This window comes from Pan paniscus, chromosome 11 (genome assembly GCF_029289425.2).
Source record: "Pan paniscus chromosome 11, NHGRI_mPanPan1-v2.0_pri, whole genome shotgun sequence".
Taxonomy (NCBI): Eukaryota; Metazoa; Chordata; class Mammalia; order Primates; family Hominidae; genus Pan; species Pan paniscus.
The window spans coordinates 102836078-102860271 of NC_073260.2; the positions used below are offsets into that span (position 1 = coordinate 102836078).

Sequence of the window (24194 nt, forward strand, 5' to 3'; positions counted from 1 at the left end):
ACCTGTGAGTGAGAACATGTGGTGTTTGGTTTTTTGTCCTTGCGATAGTTTGCTGAGAATGATGGTTTCCAGCTTCATTCATGTCCCTACAAAGGACATGAATCATCCTTTTTTATGGCTGCATAGTATTCCATGGTATATATGTAACATTAATGTGTAGGCATTCTTAAGTCTACGCAACCTATAAAACAGTAAGTCAGGAATAATGATAGCTCTTACCTCAAAGAGTTGTTGTAAATATTAAATGAGTTAATTCATGTAATTTAATATTTACAACAACTCTTTGGAGTAGGAACTATCAATATTCCTGTATTACATATGAGAAAATTGAGGTGGAAATAGATTAAGTAACTTACTCAAAGTCGTTAAGCTAGCAAGTATCAGAGTTTGAATTCAAACCTAATCAAATGGCAACGGAGTTCATGTTCTTAAGCATCATCCTGTACTGCTGTTTTAGGCAATTTCAATACAACTCGAATCTTAAAGCTCATTTTAAATTATTCCTTTTGATGGAATCTCCATCCTGCTTGTCTAACTCAGGGTTAGTTCCTTCGCATAAGAGCTGAGTTCAGAAGAGCTGCACGTGGACATGGGAGATGTCAACATGGGCAAGGTACTTATTTATTGTTGTGCCTTTAAAATATTTAATAGTATTTTTAACGTTTAATTTTGGATTAAAGTAATATACATTTAGGAATAAAACAACAATTACAGTAACAGTAGTGATTACTATGCAACAGGCAGATGTGTCAGTCTACCAGAATGTCATCTCAATGAAGGTAGGGGCTGGTCTAGCTGATGCCCTGCTAAATATTGAGCACTCACATAATGCCTGGCATATAGATGGCAGAGTAAACATTTGTTGAACAAAAGAATGGACAAATGCATGTCTTATATACATTATTTTCTTTAATCCTCAATATTCTCCTAAGGAAGGTGTTATTAGTGTCATTGCAGATGACAAAACTTATATTTGCCCCATGTTACGTAGCTGGTAAGCCAGGATTCATACAGAGGTCTGTCTGATTCCAGTGCTTCCGCTCTTAATAAGTATATCATGCAGTCATGATACATAGCAAGAAACAAGTATAACAAAGTCTTTTATAAGCATAGTACCGTAGCAGCTGCTTAAGTGCAGCGTTCAGGGAATGTTTAACAAGAATTCTTCAAAGTACAAGTGGTCACTTAGACAAGTCTTACTGTAGTTTAACAAGCCCTTTTTCCTTCTTTTACTCTACTTTGGGAAATGTAAGAGGCTATGAAAACAGAGTTCAGAGGGTTTTTTTTTCGTTCTAATTAGCTCAGCAAATGTATATGAGATCAGATCATTTTTCATATACAGATATTTAAAGGAACTATCTGTTCAGCTTGCATGTTCCAGTAGCTCATTGAATTTTACCGATTTCTTATTCACTAGTGATATTTGCTGAATTGTTCTCACTGCAAGTGAAACCTGTGAGGCTCTACTTTACCATTTTATTGTCATGCATTGTAGATGAGCTCAGTGGGTAGTTAAATTAAGTGGCTACTATTAAATACCTCAAGTATGGGTCTTTATCCACACCCATTTATTTCATCTGCATCCACTTAACGAGATAATTAATAGACACATGGGGTTTTAATTGTGGCAGGCTAATTATCTTAAATATAAGTTTATTTTACACTTATGGTGAAAGTAAATTTCTCCAATAAAATGTTCTAAATTCATTTTCACTAGAAATAGTTATAAGGGAGGAGTTTGCATGTGTGATTATAGAAATAGTTATAAGAGAGAAGTGTGCATGTGTGATTGCAAGGAGATGACAAATTGGAGAGGAAAAGAAAGAAGCCAGGCGTATGGAAACACAAATATATGTTGACTTGACAGAATAATGGAATCATGGATGTCAGAGCTGGAAGGGTTACCAAGGGACAATCTGGAGCAATGCCTAACTTTCTGGCAGGTATCATTATCCTCATTTCACAAATGAGGCAAGGAGACTCAGACAGGTTACAAAATCTGCCCAAGGCCAATAGCTAATGGTAGAGAAGGCACTGGAAGTAATTATTGTAGTTTTTCTTGCATTGCCCTTTTTCCTAAACTAGGCTGAAAGTCTTTAGCATTCTGTTATGAATTTAAAGTATATTTTGGAAGTAAATTTAAGAAGCATTTTCTGTAAAAGACCTCCAAGGAAACAGCTAGAGAGAGGTTTCCTGGTGGCTCTTTGGGAAGGACTTTTACATTCAAGATATAAAAAGCCCTGGGAACATAGTTTTCATCCACTTTCAACCTTCTCTAATCATTGAATAGAAATATAGGAAGACAGGAAAAGCCTGTAAGGATAGCCCAAAAAGGTTTTCCAAGTGTAATGAGCCCATCTATGCATTGAATAGCCTAAGAAGTCATGATGAGGTAATAACAGAAACGAAGGAAATGCAACAAACACAATTAAGTACAGCAAACTCAATAACCATGTGATTATGGGCTTAGAGCTAAATATAAATAAAGCAGCAGACAGGTAAAAATATTGAAACACAAAAGTGCACAGAACCTTGTTCATCATGCTTTAGTATGCATCACAATCACATAGAATATTATTTTAAAAACTTGGATTCAAAGGACCTATTAGATCTCAGGTGGGATCTAGGAAATGCATATTTGGCAAACATTCTAGATGATTCTATTACAGATAGTCACTGGTTCACTTGAAGAAATTCTGTGAATTAGAATAGTGCTTCAAAAGCTATAATGTTATACAAATCACATCGCATGATGTTAAATGCAGATTCTGATTCAGTAGAGCTGGGCAAAATCTGAGATTCTGCATTTCTAGCAAGCTCCCAGGTGACATCTGTACCGCTGGTCCACGAAACACATTTTGAAGACTAACGAATGAGAATTCTGGTGTTTAATCAAATAATGTAGTTATTAATTGATATAGAAAATACTGATGGCAGTTTAACTGGTTGATAAAAAATTTGTCTACCATGGAAATTATTTTCCTATAACATATCTGAGTATCTGGTCAAAAGATAATGAAGGAAATGTTAACGGTATTAAGTTTTTGTTGATTTTTTATATTAGTGATAGTATAGTCATTATAATACTTTTTTTAATAAAAAATTCTGAGTTCTACCCCAACTCTAATACAAGCTGTGTTAAAATTCCGTCAATAAGATAGAAAACAATATGAAGGTAACATTTTTTATTTTATTTCAAAATTTCAACAGATTTAGGGGTACGAGTGGTTTTTGGTTACATGGATGAATTGTACAGTGGTGAATTCTGGGCTTTTAGTGTGCCCATCACCTGAATAGTGTACATTGCAACCAATAGGTAATTTTCCATCCCTCTCCCCCATCACACTCTCTCCACTTCTGATTCTCCAGTGTCCATTATACTACTGTGTATGCCCCTGCATACCCATAGCTTAGCTCCCACTTATAAATGAGAACATATGATATTTGGTTTTCCGTTCCTGAGTTACTTCATTTAGGATAATGGCCTCCAGTTTCATCCCAGTTGTTGCAAAATACATTATTTCATTCTTTTTATGGCTGAGTAGTAGTCCTTGGTGTGTGTATGTAATATTTTCTGTATCCACTAATTGGCTGTTGGGCACTTAGGTAGATTTTATATCTTTGCAACTGTGAATTGTACAGGTGTCTTTGATATAATGACTTTTTTCCTTTGGGTAGATACCCAGAAGTAGGATTGCTGGATCAAATGGCAGATCTACTTTTAGTTATTTGACAAATCTCCATACTGTTTTCCATAGAGGTTCTGACAATTTACATTCCCACCAATGGTGTATAAGTTCTCTTTTCACTGAATCTGTGCCAACATCTGTTGTTTTTTTGACTTTTTAATAATGGCCATTCCGACAGGAGTAATGTGGTATCTAACTGTGTTTGTAATTTGCATTTCTCTGATGATTAGTGATGTTGAGCATTTTTTCATATGTTTTTTGGCCATTTGTATGTCTTGTTTTGAAAAATACCTGTTCGCGTCATTTGCCTGCTTTGTAACGAGAATATTTCTTTATTCTTGCTCATTTGAGTTCCATGTACATTCTGAATAATAGTCCTTTGTTGGATGTATAGTTGACGAATATTTTCTCCCTTTCTGTAGGTTGTCTATTTACTCCGCTAATTATTTCTTTTCTGTGTGGAAGCTTTTTAGTTTAAGTCTCATTTGTTTATTTTTGGTTTTGTTGCCTTTGCTATTGGGGTCTTCGTCATAAATTCTTTGCCTAGGCCAATGCCCAGAAGAGTTTTTCCTAGGTTTTCTTCTAGAATTTTTCATGATTTCAGGTCTTACATTTAGGTCTTTAATCCATCTTGAGTTAATTTTTGTATATGGTGATTGATAGAGATCCAGTTTCATTTTTCTGCATGTGGCTATTCAATTATTGCAGCACCATTGATTGAATAGGTGTCCTTTCCCTGATGCGTGTTTTTGTCTGCTTTGCTGACGATCAGCTGATTGTAAATATTTGGCTTTATTTCTGGGTTCTTTATTCTGTTCCATTGGTCTATGTGTCTACTTTTACACCAGTACTATGCTGTTTTGGTTATTATGGCTTTGTAGTATCATTTGAAGTCAGGTAATGTGATGCCCCCAGATTTGTTCTTTTTGCTTAGGATTGTTTTGGCTATTAGGGCTCTTTCACGGTTCCATATGAATTTTAGAATTTGTTTTTCTAATTCTGTGAAAAATTACAATGGTATTTGGATAGGAATTGCATTGAATCTATAGATTGCTTTGAGCAGTATAGTTATTTTCACAATACTGATTCTTCCAATCCATGAGCATGGGATGTTTTTCCATTTGTTTGTGTCATCTACAATTTCTTTCATCTTGTGGCAATCATTCATCTCCTTGGTTAAATATATTCCTAGGCATTTTGCAACATCCTTGAATTCCTAGAATGAAACCCACTTAATCATGATGAGTTATTTTATTGATGTGCTGTTAGATTTGGTTTGATGGCATTTTGTTGAGGATTTTTGCATCTATGTTCATCAGAGATATTGGTCTGTAGCTTTCTTTCTTTATTGTGTCATTTCCTGGCATTGGTATCCAGGTGATTCTGGCTTTTAGAATGAGTTAGGGAGGATGCCCTCCTTCTAAACCTTTTGGAATAGTTTCAGTAGGACTGGTGTCAGTTCTTTCTTGAAAGTCTGGTAGAAATTGGCTGTGAATCCATCTGGTCCATGGCTTTTTTGTTTGTTGTTGGAATATTTTTTATTACTGATTCAATGTCACCACCCATTATTGGTCTGTTCAGGATTTCTATTTCTTCCTGATTCAAACTTGGTGGGGTGTACTGGGCCATTCTTGCATTGGTGTAAAGAAATACCTAAGACTGGGTAATTTATATGAAAAGAGGTTAATTGGCTTATGGTTCTGTAGGCTGTACAGGAGGCATTGACTGCATCTGCTTCTGGGGAGGCCCCAGGGAACTTTTACCCATGGCAGAAGACAAAGAGGGAACAGGCACTTCACAGGGCCAAAGCAGAAGCAAGAGAGCAAGGGGGGCAGTGCCTTACACTTTTAAATGAACAGATCTTGTGAGAACTCACTAACTATTGTGAGGGCAGTACTCTCTCCTTGCTCTCTTGCTCCTGCTTTTGCCATGTGAAGTGCTTGCTCCCACTTTGCTTTCTGCCATGAGTAAAAGCTTCCTGTGGCCTCCCAAGAAGCATATGCTACCATGCTTCCTGTATAGCCTGCAGAACCATAAACCAATTAAACCTCTTTTCTTATAAATTACTAATCTCAGATATTTCTTTATAGCAAGAAAAAAATGGCCTAATACAGAAAATTGGTACTAAGGAGTAGAACATTGCTATAAAGATACCAGAAAGTGTGGAAGTGACTTTGGAACTGGGTAATGGGTAGAGGCTGGAATAGTTTGGAGGGCTCAGAAGAAGACAGGAAGATGAGAGAAAGTTTGCAACTTCTTAGAGACTGGTTAAATGGTTGTGATCAAAATGCTGATAATGATATGGACACCGAAGGCCAGGCTGACCAGGTCTCAGATGGAAATGAGAAACTTACTGGGAACTGGTGCAAAGGTCATGCATGCTATGCCTTAGGAAAGAGCTTGTCTGGCTTGTGTCCATGCCCTAGGGATACGTGGAAGTTTTAATTTGAGAGTGATGACCTAGGGTATCTGGCAGGAGAAATTTCTAAGCGATAAAGCGTTCAAGAAGTGACACGGCTGTTTCTAACAATCTATTCCTATGTGCAGGAGAAAAGAAATGACTTCAAGTTGAAACTTACATTTTAAAGGGAAACAGCATAAAAGTTTGAAAAATTTTCAGCCTAACCATGTTACAGAGAAAAAAACATTTTCTTTTGGGAGAGGAATTCAAGCAGGCTGTGGAGGAACCTCTTGCTAGAGAGATTTGCATAACTGAAAATAAAGCAAGTGCTGATAGATAAGATAATGAGAAAAATATCTCAAAGGCATTTCAGAGATCTAAGAAACAGCTCGTCGCATCACAGGCCCAGAGGCTTAAGAGGGAAGAATGGCTTCATGGGCCAATCCCAGGGCCCCACTGCCCTGCACAGTGTTGGGACACTGCTCCCTGCATTTCTGCTGTTCCTGTTCCAGTCATGGTTCAAAGGGGCTCAGATACAGCTCAAGCTGCTGTTTCAGAAAGTGCAAGCTATAATTCTTGGCAGCTTCCACGTGGTGTTAAGCCTACAACTGTGCAGAATGCAAGAGTTGAGGCTTGGGAGCCTCCACCTAGATTTCAGAAAATGTATGGAAAAGCCACGGTGTCTAGGCAGAAGCCTGCTGCAGGGATGGAACCCGTATGGAGAAACTCTGTTAAGGCAGTGCAGTGGGGAAAGGTGAGGTTAGAGCCCCTTCCCAGAGTCCGCACTAGGGCACAGCCTAGCAGAGCTGTGAGAAGAGGGCCACCGTCCTCCAAATCCCAGAATAGTAGATCCACCAACAGCTTGCACTCTGTGCCTGGAAAAGTTCCAGGCACTTAACACCAGCCCATGAGAGCAGCTGTGGGGACTGAATCATGTAATGCTACAGAGGCAGAGCTGCCCAATGCTTTGGGAGCCCACCCCTTGCAGAAGTGTGCCCTGGATGTGGAACATGAAGTAAAAGGAGATTATTTTGGAGTTTAAGATTTAATGACTTCCCTTCTGGGTTTCAGACTTGCTAGGGCCTATAGGCCCTTTCTTTTGGCCAATGTCTTCCTTTTGGAATTGGAGTGTTTACCCAATGCTTGTACCCCCACTGTATCTTGGAAGTAATTAAATTGTTTTATATTTTACAGGCTCACAGGTGGAAAGGAATTGCCTTGTCTCAGATCAGACTTTAGACTTTTGAGTAAATGCTGGAATGAGTTAAGACTTTGGGGGATTATTGGGGAGGCATGATTGTATTTTGAAATGTGAGAAGGACATGAGATTTGGGAGGTGTCAAGGGCAGAATGATATAGTTTGGATGCATGTCCCCACCAAAATCTCTATTGAAATACAATCCCCAATGTTGGAGATGAAGCCTGGTAGGAGATGATTGAATCAAGGGGGTGGAGTTCTGGTGAATGGTTTAGCACCATCCCTTTGATACTGTCCTCACATTAAAACAACCAGGTCTCACATGAGTGAATTTTCATGAGACCAGATTGTTTAAAAATATGTGGTACTTCCCCCTCACTTTCTTGCTCATGTTTTGGCCATGTGAAGTGCCTACTCCACCTTTGCCTTTCTTCATGATTGTAGGTTTCCTGAGGCCTCCCCAGAAGCAAGCAGATGCCATCATGCTTCCTGTGGAACCTGCAGAACTGTGAACCAATTAAACTGCCTTTCTTTATAAATTATCCAGTCTCAAGGTTTTTAGTTAGTTTTTTGGAGATGGAGTCTCATTCTGTTACCCAGGCTGGAGTAAAATGGCCTGATCTTGGCTCACTGCAACCTCTACTTCCTGGGTTCAAGCGATTCTCATGCCTCAGCTTCCCTAGTAGCTGGGATTACAGGCATGCACCACCACACCCGGCTAATTTTTGTATTTTTAGCAGAGACAGGGTTTTGCCATGTTGCCCAGGCTAGGCTTGAACTCCTGGCCTCAAACGATCCACCCACTTTGGCCTCCCAAAGTGCTGGGATTATAGGCATGAGCCACTGTGTGTGGCTCAAGTATTTCTATATATCAATGATAGAACAGACTAACAAAGCAGATTACATTTTTTTTTATTATTATACTTTAAGTTTTAGGGTACATGTGCACAATGTGCAGGTTAGTTACATATGTATACATGTGCCATGCTGGTGCGCTGCACCCACTAACTCATCATCTAGCATTAGGTATATCTCCCAATGCTATCCCTCCCCCCTCCCCCCTTTGCTTCTCTTACTTCTAATAGTTTGTTTTGTAACCAATAGATTGAAACTGCCACAATTAATAACAATACATGAATACCAGCTGCCATTATGGGCTGTGTCATTTCTGGCAAGAGAGCTTTAATTTTACCTTTTTCTTCCTACTTATGGAAACATAGCAGAGTGCAACCGAATAAAAGTAAGATTACTCCGATTTATTAAAAATATGTAAATTTTTATTGTTAGTGATCTAACCTAAATAAAGCTTAGCCTCTCAGTGGTTCTTTCTCTGCAAAGAATCACATTCAGAGAAACATCAGTCTGGGATTCAAAATGATTGGGAAGCAATTTATTCTTTAGTTCATTTATCTTGAAATGCTAAAAAGACCCTGCATTCATAATGCACAGGAAATATCATTAAAATAAATCCTTGTTCCTCATCTCTATTTTAGTTTTTCCAAAATATCCCCAGATGCCTCCAACTATCTCTCTTTTCATATTTCCCTCAACAACTCTCACAAGCCCACTCTAATTAAATTTTTATCCCTCTCCCTTCTGCTTTCTGGCTCAGCTCTTTAAACTGTACATCAATTTTGCTTGTCTTCCTTCTATTAATTTTTAAGTCTCCTCTTTACCTACATTCTGTAAAACAAAAGGGCAGGGATTCAAAGTACTGATTCAGAAAGCAAGAAGCCTTTCTCTTTAGAAGTAGGGGCAGAGGGGGAGAGAGGAAACAGTTTTACAAATCTTATAGCTTAATATTTTTCATTCTTGTCATATTAACGATTTGTCATGTACCTTGCAAGTGATCTTGACACCTTGCTTGAGAACTTATGCTATACTCCTCCACCATGTAAATCTTCTACAACTCTAAGGCAGTATGAGAAAACCTGATGTGAGTAGCTTTATATTTCCAGCCAGGTAGTTTCCAGTACTCTTAAGGGGAGTCAGTAGTTTCCTAATCTACCAACTTGCTCCCCACCCTAAAAAATCTGATGACAGTTTTGAAATTGTGCCTAATTTTAGTTTACTTTGAGCTAAAGATATGCCCTACAAACGTTTTATTTTGTTAAAAAGGGTTATGACTCAATTTTTAAAGTAAATTTTTAGTCAGTCAGCAGAAAGTGTGATCCTTTTAGTTTAGAGGAGGCATTCTATGCCACTGTAACATTAGCAGCAGTTGGTCCCTAGATTGGGATAGTAGTATTAATTTTGAAGCTAGCAATTATCCTTTTAATAAGTGGGATTATTAGTCATATGTTACTGGTAATTTAGCTCAATTATAAAAATTATGCATGGTTTAACATATGAATACATAAGCCAGAAGTTATTATTCAAAGATGTCAAAATTTCATAGAATTAGTCAATCTATATAGCATTCAGTTTAATCAGAGATAAAGTCCCTCAATTTGAAAATTATAAAGATTATCTAACAGATTCAAGAGAGATTAACCAAAAATTTTTGACTATTTTAAAACCTCAATTCAGTCTAAACACTATTCTAGTTTGAGCTTTTGTTATGAAAGTATGTTGGCCACGAAATTTGTTTTACAGACTTTTTATACAAAGCCTATTTTTAAATGCTTGGGGCCAAGTGAATTGAGCACATTTCCAATAATTCTGGGGCTACAGATCCTCTGACATTCTGACTGCTCAATCTAGATTAAAAACTATTGCTTAACAATTATACTTTTCCAAAATAATTTCAATTTTGGAATCATAGGTAAGGTTTGTACAAGTATTTGGATTCTAAAATAGATTTTCATTCATTCAAGCAAGGAAAACACTATGTAAACTTTTTATTTGGAACTCTGATTAGATTCAAATTTTGGAATCATCATTTTTGAAAAGTACAATTTTGTGTTGACAGTTATTGTGTCTACATTCAGAGGAGAATCTCTTGGTTACATTGGCAGTTTTGATCTGGTTTTAATCAAGATTTCCTGGATGTAATTCCCATAAGAACAGATGAATGTGTACATTCGACAGAGTAGCTGAGTCTTCTAAGAGACATTCACAGGGAGATGAGTGTGAAACAAGAGCACTCTTGCAGACAAAGGCAGCCATGCAGAACCTTCCCCAGGCTATTGTGACAGTGCGCTTTTGAGTCAGGCTTTTAACCCTCCCACTTCAGGTTTGCCTCTCCTGCTTCTGTTAGGAGAGCAGTCATAATCCCCACCACAGGAAGGAGATTATCATAAAGCAAACCCTGTTGAAGCATACATGGAGCTACTGGAAAACATTTTTAAGCAGAGGAAATGGCAAAAATTGAGGTCCCAAGTGCTTGTGATGTGTGTGTATGTGTCAAGTTGGCTAGGTCACACAGCACCCAGGTATTTTATCAAACATTATTCTAGATTTTTCTGTAATGGTTTTTTAGATGATATTTATATTTAAATTAGTAGAATTTGAGTAAAGCAAATTACCGTTCATTATGTGGGTGAAACTCATTCAATCAGGTTAGGGCCTCAGTAGAAAAAGACTGAACTCCTCAGAATAAAAGGGAACTCTGCCAGCAGCCTGCCTTTGCACTCAAACTGCAACTCTTCCCTGGATCTCCAGCCTGTTGGTCTACCCTTGCAGATTTTGGATTTACCAAGCCTCCACAACTGTGTGAGCCAATTCCTTAAAGTAAGTCTTTCTTCTTATATAAATGAAGATATGTGTACTAACAGGATGTGGTACAGATCCTGTTGGTTCAGACACACACATGCATACACACTCACGAACACACACACATAGATATCCCCCCCCCACACACATGCAAGCACACATATCCTGTTGGTTCTGCTTCTCTGGAGAACTCTGAGTAATACAATGCCTAATGGGCTGTGATGAGCAAGTGAAAGGGTAAAAAAATCTAAGTTACAATAATGAAAGAAACATACACTTAATATATCACAGCAAAATAAACAGATAAGCCAGAATAGAGGTTCTCAAGCCTGACTGCTGCCCAGGGGAGCATTAAAAATATCCTGAGGCATAGGCCCTACCCCCACCACTAAGATTCTAACTTATTAGATCTGGGTGGGACCCAGGCATCAGAATATTTAAAGAGCTCCCCAGCTCCCCAAGTAATGCTAATCTGTAGCCTCATGCTATCAATCTTGCAGTAGAAGAATGGCCATACCTTAAGGCTGTTCATAAAGGAATGCTCCTCCGGCCTACGAAGAAATATCTGTAAAAAAAAGTAACTAATTGAAGGAACTTAAAATGAGAAAAATACAGATTATTTTGTATTTTTGTAAGGCAAACTCAATGCTCCATGAGAATACCATTAATTTATTCATTTACTCATTTAAAATTATTTATTAAGTAGATATGTGCTTAAACTCTAGGCTAGAGTCTGAATGACAAGAAATTCAGTAAAACTGGGTATCTGGCTTTTAGGGGCTCAAAGTTTATTGGTGTAGACAGATACTTAAACAACTACAATAGAAGAAATGAAATTCTTCTTTTAAGCAAACATTTATTGAACACTTAGGTGCTAGAGCCATATATGTATAATTTTAAAAAATCCCCACAATAACTCTCTAAAGTAAATATTATCCCACAGTTAGTAAAAGGTAGACTTAAGATCTACCCAGGCAATCCAGCTCTGGAATCTGTGCTCTTAATCAATGCATAGTATATAATTATGTATAGTATAATCTAGGATTATATAATCCCAGATATTATGAAATTCTTAAGAAAGTTCAGCAGAAGAAGCCATTAGTGTACTTCACAAAGAACATACGATTAACTTTTAGAATGGTAACCTTATTCATTCCTATGATCTTAGGACACTAAGCAAGTTATTTGGGAAATCACAAAAAGTGCTGTGATACTTTGAGCATTGCTGTGCTAAACTGCAAAAAAAATTCTGGGAAACTCTGATTTTGTTGTGTAAGGGTCGTTTTCTGAGCATAGTATGAAATCTTATGGATTATATAATAGTAAGTAGGAAAACATTTTGGAAAGGACTTCATCTAAATTTCTCATTTTGATATGAGGAGACTGATGCCTAAAGTGGTTAAGTGCAATCATTAAGACTACTCAACAAGTTAGCCGCAGAGCCAAAACAAGAACTCAAGGCTCAGTCTTGGTTTTAAAACTCATGTTCACATAGTGTACCCTCTAGTGGCCACTTTGTGCATGACGACTTAACCTCCCTTATCAAAGTTGAGTGTATCAAGGGTAGGAGTTGACCCATTGGTTCAATCCGACTCTGATTTTTGAAAATTTGGAATTGAGACCAATTGAGAGAAGGCTTTTTTTTTCTTGTTGGTAGAAGGCTGTATTTGTAAAGCATAAGCTCTGAAGCCACAGGCTCGGTATTTTCCACACAAGGAAAGAAGATTTAGAGTGATACTAACTGCAATAGAAGATAAATCTTCAAATCTTAATAGCTTAACGGAATAGGTAGAACTTAACAGATAGCACTTTACTTCTCAGTAACATCAAGTCCATGGTGGAGGAGGGAGGTGTTGATGATAGGGCAGGGGGCATGCAGTTATTCAGGGACCAAGCTCCTTTTATCCTGTGGCTCCTAACCTCCTCCAAGGCTTTAGTTTTCATCGTTCTGCCGGTAGATTAGGAGAGATAGAAAGTACAGAATTTCATGGGAGCTTATAGGTCAGAATTTGAAGTGGAAGCCAGAACTGAGCTACGTGGTTACATCTAATGGCCCATGTGGTCTAGGTACATCCCCAGAAGAAAAAAAAAGAATGTGCTGAACAACCAGCCAATGCCTGCCACGTGGAAGAAACCAGTCGATAGACAGCAAGAGGAATGAACAGATGGACTCAGAGGAAGAGAGGTAAAATGGTGAGAAAATCTCGATGGCTTTCTAGGCTCTGGTGTCAGCCCCTTCCTGAGGCCCCACTGCATCCCTGCAGCTGGATTCTGTAAGACATTTAGGACATTCTGTATCCTTCTAATTCCCCTATTCTGCTTAAACTAGCTGATGGTGGTTTCTGTAGTTTACAAGGAAGACAGTCCTAAGAAATATTCACATTCAGGAAGATTGTAACAGCTTGGAAGATACATATGTCTTCAAAATCACCCACAGTGTCTATAGAAATGTACTGTGAGTTTCATTTACCTGTATCTATTTCCGTAATGACATTGGCAGCCTGGAGATTAGTATTTACAATTGTGCTAAACCCCTTCATACAGATGCTGCAGCTGAAGTCAGCATAAAAAAAAGCAAACCAAGACAGTATGAGCAAGCTGTGCCAGAAAGAGTTGGTTATTAAATCACACACATTGATTTATAGCTTCAGTTTGCCTTTACCTAAATGTCTAGTTATTTAACAGCTGTTATGAATCAGCCAGATAGAGGATTAAGAAGGACTGGGGGTTAGGGGAGAAGTCGATGAAAAAATGCTTTAATCTTGTGCTACAATAGAGGAACAAGTTGAGTCAGGTATCATGCAGTAATTTGGGTTCTCTGATGCTTCTTAAAGGGGAGTATTGTTCAGCTGGAACGTGAAACAGTGTAACATAGACCAGTAGGTTGTGTACATGTTAACCACATCTGTGAATGAGGTAAGTAATACTGGGTCCCAGGTAGAAAGCAATGTATCAATAAATATTGGAAGTAGCTGGCTCTATCAAAATGTTCCCACTCTCATTGGCTGTAAATAGATAATTGGCTTCAGAAGTTTGTTTGGGAACATTAAAATTTAACAAGAAGTAATTTAAGTTAAGATATAGGTGACCAAATAGAAATCAAGGCATAATTTGGTTAGGGTGGTTCCTTAGCTGATTATGTTTAATCTCCACACCAAAGTCTTGGATAAGAATCAGGAAGGATTTACCAAGTGGAAGTATCTCTTTGTAAAAATTTCTTTTACATGAGAATTCATAAAGGCAAAAAAGGACTTGCTGAGAATATCTGAACCTCTATCTATTCTCAGATGAGGTCAGGGTAATGTTTACTCTTTGTATGCGTTCTGCACACTAAGAAGAGCATAAGCTGGGTGCTGAGGTGACACTCCACTCCTCGCCTCTAAAGATGATGCTAGGGCCAGATGCGGTGGCTCACATCTGTAATCTCAGCACTTTGGGATGCCAGGGTGGGTAGATCAGCTGAGGTCAGGAGTTCGAGACTAGCCTGGCCAACGTGGTGAAACCCCATCTCTACGAAAAATACAAAAATTAATTGGGTGTGGTGGTATGCCCCCAAATTCCAGCTACTTGGGGGGCTGAGGCAGGAGAATCACTTGAACCCAGGAGGCAGAGGTTGCAGTGAGCGGAGATCGTGCCACTGCACTCCAGCCTGGGCAACAGAGTGAGACTGTCTCAAAAAAAAAAAAAAAAAAAAAAGAAGAAAAAAAAAAAAGAAGCTAGGATGATGCCACTCCTTGCCTCTGGGGAAAAGATGCTATGCTGGTCCAGCAAGGATCCTCTTTGTGTCCTGACTTGCTTTCTCCTTACTTTATTTGGTCCGTGCTCAGACATTTTTCTTGCTGAAATCTTGGCTAAAATATTAAACTTGCACAAAGTATAACATCTTCATTGTTCCTTACTTGACACCTCCACAAATTTTGCTTCCTTTTGAAATGTTTTGCAAATTCCTACCTAGCGCTCTTACCTGAACTTTCTGTGCTGTAAACTATGTTGTCTTTGGAGGCCGCCTTTTCTCTGTAGACCAGTACCCTCCTGTGCATACTGTGAAGGAGGAGACTTTTAAAGATGACTCCTCTCCTTCAACACACACACTGGCTTTGTGTTGTATTTGAAAGCCAACACATGGCTGCTCTCTTGTACAGACTCATATACCTTGCCTTAAAGTTAAAAACCTCCTCTCCATGTCTAGCCCCTCTCAACAACAGAAGCCTGTGGTTGCCATTTAATTATTTTATGCCAAACATTGAGCAGGACTCAGTTTTAGAAAAGCTGATTTAAAAGAGAAATACCACCTCCACCACAGACATTATCACCACCACCTATATCCACTATACTTTGTAAGTCTCTTTACAACTACCTCAAAAAGGTATTTGCTAAAATGTTCCTGTATGGATTCTCCCAATGAAAACAAGACCTGAGAAGTTAGTGATTGTGTGATTTGTCCAGAAGCACACAGCTTCTGGTAGGCAGCTCTTTTCATGCTGAGATCCACTGCTCCTCCTTCCAGCTAAACATATTCCTCCACATGTAGACACAGAAGGAGAGGAGCAATTCCAGTCTAAGGGGCACCTTGAGGTCCTAAGTCTGTGATTGAAAAAGTATATAGTAGCAAAAATTATATGAACTACAGCTGTACCCGTAATTAGTTTGCTCTCTAGGCACAGGGCCTTTGTACAGGCTATTCTAGCAAGATGCAAATATCTGAGCACAGAGTAAGGCAAAAGCTAGTCAGGACACAGAAGAGGACACAGGCTTTTGTATAGGAATGCTTTTCCACTCCTGTCCATTCCACCTGGTTAACTCTTCAAATTTCAGCATATTCAATTCCTTTTTTGACCTCCTGACTTGTCCGACAAGGCAATTATATCCTTTCATAGCTCCATGTACCTCTCCTCTGTAGCACTATGATTCTTGTGATTATTTGTGATATTCTTTTTGATTACTGTGTATCTCTCTCAATAGACTGTCTGCCCCATGAGGGTAGGGACTCTGATTTTACTCACTGGAACCCCCCATTATAGACCTGTGCTAGGGATAAAGTAGGAGCTCAGTAAGTATTTGTTAAATAAATGCGTAAATAATGCTTTTGACATGTAACACAAGGCTATCACTAAGTTACAGATTCAGAAAGCAAAAATATCATAGAGAGAAGCATTCATCAAATCATACCTGCTAAAGATTTTCGCAGCGTGAATGAAAAGGAAAAGAGTGCAAACAAAAGATATTTCTCACTTGGTTGTTATTTAGGCGAAATGTTATCCCAGGTAAAGGAAGGGCAGAAGTTGGGGTGAGCTGAGGATGACTTTCCAAGGCAAGCCCCAGCAGCAGGCAGTCCTGCTGAAGCCAACCGGATACACAGGCTTCACTGAGTCTCCAGCATCTACGAAGCCTATTATAAAGCTTGTGTTAGGCACCAAGAGGTCTCTTAACTTCCAAAAGAATCTGTATTTTTATTAGAGATAGCCGGCCATTTTATTTTATTTTATTTTTTTACATTTTATTTTTTCTCTTTTTTTTATTTAATGAATTCTTTTTTTTATTATTATACTTTAAGTTTTAGGGTACATGTGCACAATGTACAGGTTTGTTACATATGTATACATGTGCCATGCTGGTGCGCTGCACCCACTAGCTCGTCATCTAGCATTAGGTATATCTCCCAATGCTATCCTTCCCCCCTCCCCCCATCCCACAACAGTCCCCAGAGTGTGATGTTCCCCTTCCTGTGTCCATGTGTTCTCATTGTTCAATTCCCACCTATGAGTGAGAACATGCGGTGTTTGGTTTTTTGTTCTTGCGATAGTTTACTGAGAATGATGATTTCCAATTTCATCCATGTCCCTACAAAGGACACGAATTCATCATTTTTTATGGCTGCATAGTATTCCATGGTGTATATGTGCCACATTTTCTTAATCCAGTCTATCATTGTTGGACATTTGGGTTGGTTCCAAGTCTTTGCTATTGTGAATAATGCCTCAATAAACATACGTGTGCATGTGTCTTTACAGCAGCATGATTTATAGTCCTTTGGGTATATACCCAGTAATGGGATGGCTGGGTCAAATGGTATTTCTAGTTCTAGATCCCTGAGGAATCGCCACACTGACTTCCACAATGGTTGAACTAGTTTACAGTCCCACCAACAGTGTAAAAGTGTTCCTATTTCTCCACATCCTCTCCAGCACCTGTTGTCTCCTGACATTTTTTAATGATTGCCATTCTACCTGGTGTGAGATGGTATCTCATTGTGGTTTTGATTTGCATTTCTCTAATGGAGCTGGCCATTTTATACTGTTTGTGCCCCTAAAAAGTGATTTGGAAATTGGATTTCAAAGACAGTTAAACTGAATTCTAAATACACTAGGGAAGTGCTTCTTGACTTGGGATTCATGGAGCAAACTTCATACTCCAGGAGTTCATAAGACTATACTCAAAATGTGGTTTATGTGCAAATATAAGTGTTATTTTCTGGAAAGAAAATTCCAGAGCTTTTAATTAGATCACAGAGGGATTTATAATTTCAAAAAGGTTAAGAATCATTAGTAGGAGAACATATTGGAAATGCTATAGCAGATTCCTCTGTAAAGCAAAGACTAATTTATCTATATTACATATAATTGTTTATTGTTAGTCTATTGTTTTAGACAAAGCCATTAGACTCATTTCTATCTAGAGTAATATAGACATATTCATGGCTCCGTGGAACTTGCATATGCAGGGAAATGAAATTAATCAAGTATTATTCACAGGAAATTTTTTAAAATTACATTTATGCTTATAAGGAAATATTCATTATTGTTATTACTATTATTTCTTAGACCAAAACTGACTCAAAATTGAAAACTATAAGCTAACCACTAAGTTATGTTTTCTATTGAATATTTTTATATCTAATACATGAAAGCAATTTTGACTGATTAAAAAAATCAAATTTAACAGTTATCTTGTGTGATGACCTTATAATATTTTTATGAGTATGAACTTAAGATCATTGAAAGAAGTGGACAATTTTAATAAACTTTTTTATCGTTGTTTTTATCTGGAGCTAAAAATGTTGATTTATCCCAAATCAAAGATTTTTAACAGCGTTCCCGGGATAAGTGAGGAACATAGCCCATCTTCCTAGATTAGCAATGTTTATTACACGTTAAATAAAAATATTTTTATATTCAAACACATACCAATGTATTGATGAAAAAAATTTGCATTATTTTTTAATACAAGCCACAAGACCAAGCAATTTAAATATTGCAGTGGGTAATTTCTGATTTATCCTCTTCACCCCAGAACACTGAAGACTCTTTGGATACAACATTGGTTGTTAGTAGCACTCTAAACATAATAGTTTTTAAAAAGGTAAATCATTTGTCTCATGACCTAGAATGAAACTAGTACAATAATTACAAATAATTTTGTTTGTCTACATACAGAATTTTAGATTGGTGCTGTTTTACGAACAATACTGCACTTTTATGGTTATTTTGTGCAATTTTAAAGTAATAGATATTTCTAGGTTCTCTGGTTTTCTTATACATGTTGATTTCTTGTTCTACAAACTACGTATTTGCAAAAATGGGATAGAGATTTTAATTTGTAATCCACATTCTCATGAATTAATACCCATCCCCTTCTATTTTTCCCAAAGCTAATCAGAAAAGTTATTTTCTCTCTCTACAATACCTAACCTTTAGATACTTTTCTTTCATTCCACATGCAACCATTTAATCCATCAATAGCAATAAGAATGACAATGGCTATCATTTGTAGAATATTTATTATATTCTAGGTACTGTGCTAAACTCTTCTGTATATGGGATTTTAAAAAATCCTCACACGTATCTTTTATGGTGGAAATACTTTTACTTCACAAATGAGGAAACTGAGGCAATAAACATGAGTAACTTTCCTGAAATAACACAGCTATGTCTAAGAAATTGGATCTAAAACTCAGCTATGATTCCAAACTCTTAACTATTACCTTGTAATCCTATCAATTTTTTAAATCTTTAATGTCTCACTTTTTTTTGTAGAAATCAGTCTGCATTGTGCTTTTACACATAATCTTCTTGTTATGACACCTGAGGAGCAAGAAGTGGAGAATTCTTAAGCAAGGAGGTGGTCTTTGTTCTGCATTTGGAAGGAGCTAAGCTTACTGCAGGTGTAATGAAGGCAAGTGGATGTCGGAAAGCGGTACAAACTTGTGTAAAAGTAAGGAAGGAAAAGTGAGAGCTTGGTGTGCCTGGAGTGAAAGGTATGTGGTATGATATGCAGGAGATGAATGTGGTGCCAAGAAATTTAGAGGGCTAATCTATAACAGGGCTTGGTTGCCATGCTGAGGAATTTTGGAGTCTTAGTGATATGAGGGAGCCTTTGGAACCTACTAAGGGGGCAACTTGAGCAGGGTTTTTTTTTGGTTTGGTTTTTTTTTTTTTTAGGAAGATCATTCTGGCAGTGTTTCAGACAGTAAAGGGGACTGCCTGGTGTGTGGATGACAAGTTAGATGGTTTTTGCAAGAGCCACGGTGAGAAATGATCGGGAGCAATGAAATAAATGGCAGAGGGAATAGGACACTGGGGACAAAATTAGAGGGAAATCCTGAAGGGATCATTGGCATAACTTGGTAGCTAGTAGCCTCAGGAGTTTGAAGGAGAAGGAAGAATGAGGATGTCCTGAATATTTGAATGAAATTAATAACGTTTCCACAATCATTCTGTCATAAGTATGGACACAACTGTTGGCTTCCATTAAATTTAATGTGATTTCATTATTTGAAACCGATGGCCTCATTTAATTTAACATGCTATCATGCTAACATGTAAAAAAAATTATGTATTCTGCAATTTTCAGTTATCATAAAGTCAGAAAAAAATTTCTGATGAAATTTTTCTGTCAAAAATAGCCAAATGAAGTATTTTAAAACAAATTTATTTGTTATAAAGTATAATAATATACCTAGAAGACATTATGATTGTGTAATAATATACCTAGAAGACAATTTACAGTAGAATCCAAATGGTGTTTATTGTGTGATCCACTGCGTAGTTGTTAAATGTGAGATCATTTGAGGGAAAAGATTGACTCTAGATTTTGGGGAATTTTTTATTGAAAGCAATTTATTAAAATAAGAAGTGATAACATTTGGATTCATTTAACGTCCAACTGGACTGTAATCTAGTATACCATCCAGAATATGCCATGCTTTACTCAAGTTTAAGCTCTAGCTTGTACCAAAATTGAGACAAAAGGGTCAAATAGAAAGTGACCCAAATTCAACACAATTGTCAACTTATTAAACGAGTGAGCATGTATGAAACAAATTTGTCAAACAATGTTAATTCTTATCTAGAAGGACTGGAGAAAAGAAGAGAAATATGGGCCTGAAATGTGGCAGAAAGTAATAGTTCTCTGACTGCATCTGGCAAGTTTTTCTAAAAGCTGATACATTAAGAAAATGAAAAGTAAAGGCCAGACTGGGGAAAAATGTTTGAAATGCAAAGGATTTTTATCCAGAGCATATAAAACTGTTTTGAATGAATAATAAAAAGATAAAAACCCTAATTTTAAAAGAATAGGCAAAAGACTTGAATATTATAAAATAGAGGATGCATGCATGACCAATAAGCACATGAAAAGATAAATCCAAATGAAAGCCACAGTGATACCATTTCATACCAGCTAAAATGGTGAAAATTAAAGAGCCACCATGACAGTGAACAAAACAACGTGGAGCAACTGCATCTTTCATACATTACTGCTGAAAGTGTAAAATGACACAAATGTTTTGGAAAAGTATTTGGCAGTTTCTTTTAAGCCTTCATCTGCCCTATAGTCTAGCAGTTCCACTCCATGGTATTTACCCAAGAAAAACAAGTAAGTGTGCCCATAAAACAACATGCGCAAAAAAGTTTATACTAACTTATTCATAATGGCTGCAAACTGGAAACAATGCAGATAATGGATATACAAATAATGATATATTCATACAATAAAGTACTAGATAGCAATTAAAGAGAACAAATAAGAATGCAACAATATAGATGAATCTAAATTATCAAAATGAAACTAGACACAAAAGAGTACATACTGCCTGGTGCCACTTATATGATTTCAAGAATAGGTAAAAATTAATTTATGGTGAGAAAAATCAGAACTATGATTGCTCAGAAGGAAGGGGGTTTCTTGGAGGAGGAAATTATAGAGATTTCTGTGGTGATAGAAATATTCTGTATCTTGTTTGGATAATATTCATATGGGTCTATATATTTATCAAAATTCATTTAATTATATTAATATTTAGATTTCATTGTGTATAAATTTTACCTCAATTAAAATATATGCATTGGGTAACTCAGATACATTTTGGATATAGATGACTGAATAAAGTACATAAAGTCACTTTTTTTTCCAAATGAGCAGCTCATCAATAACAAAGACAACAGCAGCAAGAACAAAAATGCTAATGTCCAGGCTTGATCTCAAATCAGTTAAATCGAAATTTCTCAAAGTGGGCCCTAGGCATTGGTATGTTCTTAAAAGTTATATAATCTATTTGAGAACAATTTAAACAGGCCAATAGCTAGTCAAATTAGTAGAAGAGCTACCTAATTTAATAAATTAAAATAATTGTTGTTATGGACTAAATGTTTGTATCCTCCCCAAATTTATATGTTGAAGCCCAGCTCCCAGTGTGATAGTATAGTATTTGGAGCTAGGGCCTATAAGGTAGTGATAAAAGTTAAATGAGGCCGCAAGCATGGGGCCATAATTCAGTAGAACTGGTGCCCTTGCAAGAAAAGGAAGAGACACCAGAGCTCTCTCTTTCTACCATGTGGGGATACAGTGAGAAGGCAGCCTCAGCAAGCCAGGAAGACAGCCCTTACCAGAAACTGAATTGGCCAGCACCATGATTTTGAACTTCTCGGTCTTCAGAACTGTGAGAAAATAAATTGCTGTTTAAGCCATCCAGTCTGTGGTATTTTCTTACGGCAACCTCAGCACAATAACATGATTGCCATGCTTGGAAATGAAAACTTGAGTTGTCAAAGTAGAAAATAAAATAAATGTTAACTGTGTTTGATTTTTTTTTTTTTTTTTTTTTTTTTTGCTTTTTAGAAGTTTATTTTAAAAGCAAGAAGAGGGCTAAGGATGGGAGAAAATGAATTGCTTTATCCTCAGAGAGGCAGGTTCAGGAATGCCGAGGGGTGGAGAATAGAGACTTTAATATATACATACAAATTAAAATCTCTACCCCACTTTTACAAATACGTAGTTTGTAGAACAAGAAATCAACACGTACAAGAACACCAGAGAACCTAGAAATATCTATTACTATAAAATTGCACAAAATAACTATAAAAGTGCAGTATTGTTCATAAAATGGCACCAATCTAAAATTTTGTATATAGACAAACAAAATTATTTGTAATTATTGTGCTAGTTTCATTCTAGGTCATGAGACAAATGATTTACCTTTTAAAAATATTTTTTATATATAGATATATAACTTAATAACTTCTGCTTTGCTATTTGTTTTTTTTTTTTTTTTTAATTTGTAAGGTTTCTTTTTTGGAGAGATTTACACCTCGCTATCTTCTCTGGCTGGCTCAACCTGAAGGATCCCAATTTTGAAAGAAAAAGCATGTGATCAGCATGGGAGTTTCGACCTGCTCCGTTTCCGACCTGGGCCAGTTCACCCCTCCTTAGGCAACCTGGTGGTCCCCGCTCCCAGGAGGTCACCATATTGATGCCAAACTTAGTGCGGACACCCGATACGCATAGCACACTACAGCCCAGAACTCCTGGACTCAAGCGATCCTCCAGCCTCAGCCTCCCGAGTAGCTGGGACTACAGGCACAAAGACCTATTTATGACAAACCCACAGCCAATATCACACTGAATGGGCAAAAACTGGAAGCATTCCCTGTGAAAACTGGCACAAGACAGGGATGCCCTCTCTCACCACTCCTATTCAACATGGTGTTGGAAGTTCTGGTCAGGGCAATCAGTCAGGAGAAAGAAATAAAGGGTATTCAATTAGGAAAAGAGGAAGTCAAATTGTCCCTGTTTGCAGATGACATGATTGTATATTTAGAAAACCCCATCGTCTCAGCCCAAAATCTCCTTAAGCTGACAAGCGACTTCAGCAAAGTCTCAGGATACAAAATCAATGTGCAAAAATCACAAGCATTCTTATACACCAATAACAGACAAACAGAGAGCCAAATCATGAATGAACTCCCATTCACAATTGCTTCAAAGAGAATAAAATACCTAGGAATCCAACTTACAAAGGATGTGAAGGACCTCTTCAAGGAGAACTACAAACCACTGCTCAATGAAATAAAAGAGGACACAAACAAATGGAAGAACATTCCATGCTCATGGATAGGAAGAATCAATATTGTGAAAATGGCCTTACTGCCCAAGGTAATTTATAGATTCAATGCCATCTCCATCAAGCTACCAATGACTTTCTTCACAGAATTGGAAAAAACTACTTTAAAGTTCATATGGAACCAAAAAAGAGCCCACATTGCCAAGTCAATCCTAAGCCAAAAGAACAAAGCTGGAGGCATCACGCTACCTGACTTCAAACTATACTACAAGGCTACAGTCATCAAAACAGCATGGTACTGGTACCAAAACAGAGATAGAGACCAATGGAACAGAACAGAGCCCTCAGAAGTAATACCACACATCTACAACCATCTGATCTTTGACAAACCTGACAAAAACAAGAAATAGGGAAAGGATTCCCTATTTAACAAATGGTGCTGGGAAAACTGGCTAGCCATATGTAGAAAGCTGAAACTGGATCCCTTCCTTACACCTTATACAAAAATTAATTCAAGATGGATTAAAGACTTAAATGTTAGACCTAAAACCATAAAAATCCTAGAAGAAAACCTAGGCAATACCATTCAGGACATAGGCATGGGCAAGGACTTCATGTCTAAAACACCAAAAGCAATGGCAACAAAAGCCAAAAGTGACAAATGGGATCTAATTAAACCAAAGAGCTTCTGCACAGCAAAAGAAACTACCATCAGAGTGAACAGGCAACCTACAGAATGGTAGAAAATTTTTGCAATCTACTCGTCTGGCAAAGGGCTAATATCCAGAATCCACAAAGAACTCAAACAAATTTACAAGAAAAAAACAACCCCATCAACAAGTGGGCAAAGGATATGAACAGACACTTCTCAAAAGAAGACATTTATGCAGCCAACAGACACATGAAAAAATGGTC

At 37.3% G+C, this 24194-nt stretch overlaps 1 protein-coding gene across 1 annotated transcript in view; it reads right to left on the minus strand.

Moving 5' to 3' along the window:
- Positions 1–10185: 10185 nt before the first annotated feature.
- Positions 10186–24194, minus strand: part of LOC134728517 (basic proline-rich protein-like) — a 132276-nt gene continuing 118267 nt past the window's right edge. Inside the window, exon 4 of the mRNA XM_063593835.1 lies at positions 10186–11507. The gene's annotated coding sequence lies outside the window, so the exon portion shown is untranslated. The remainder of the gene's footprint in view (positions 11508–24194) is intronic.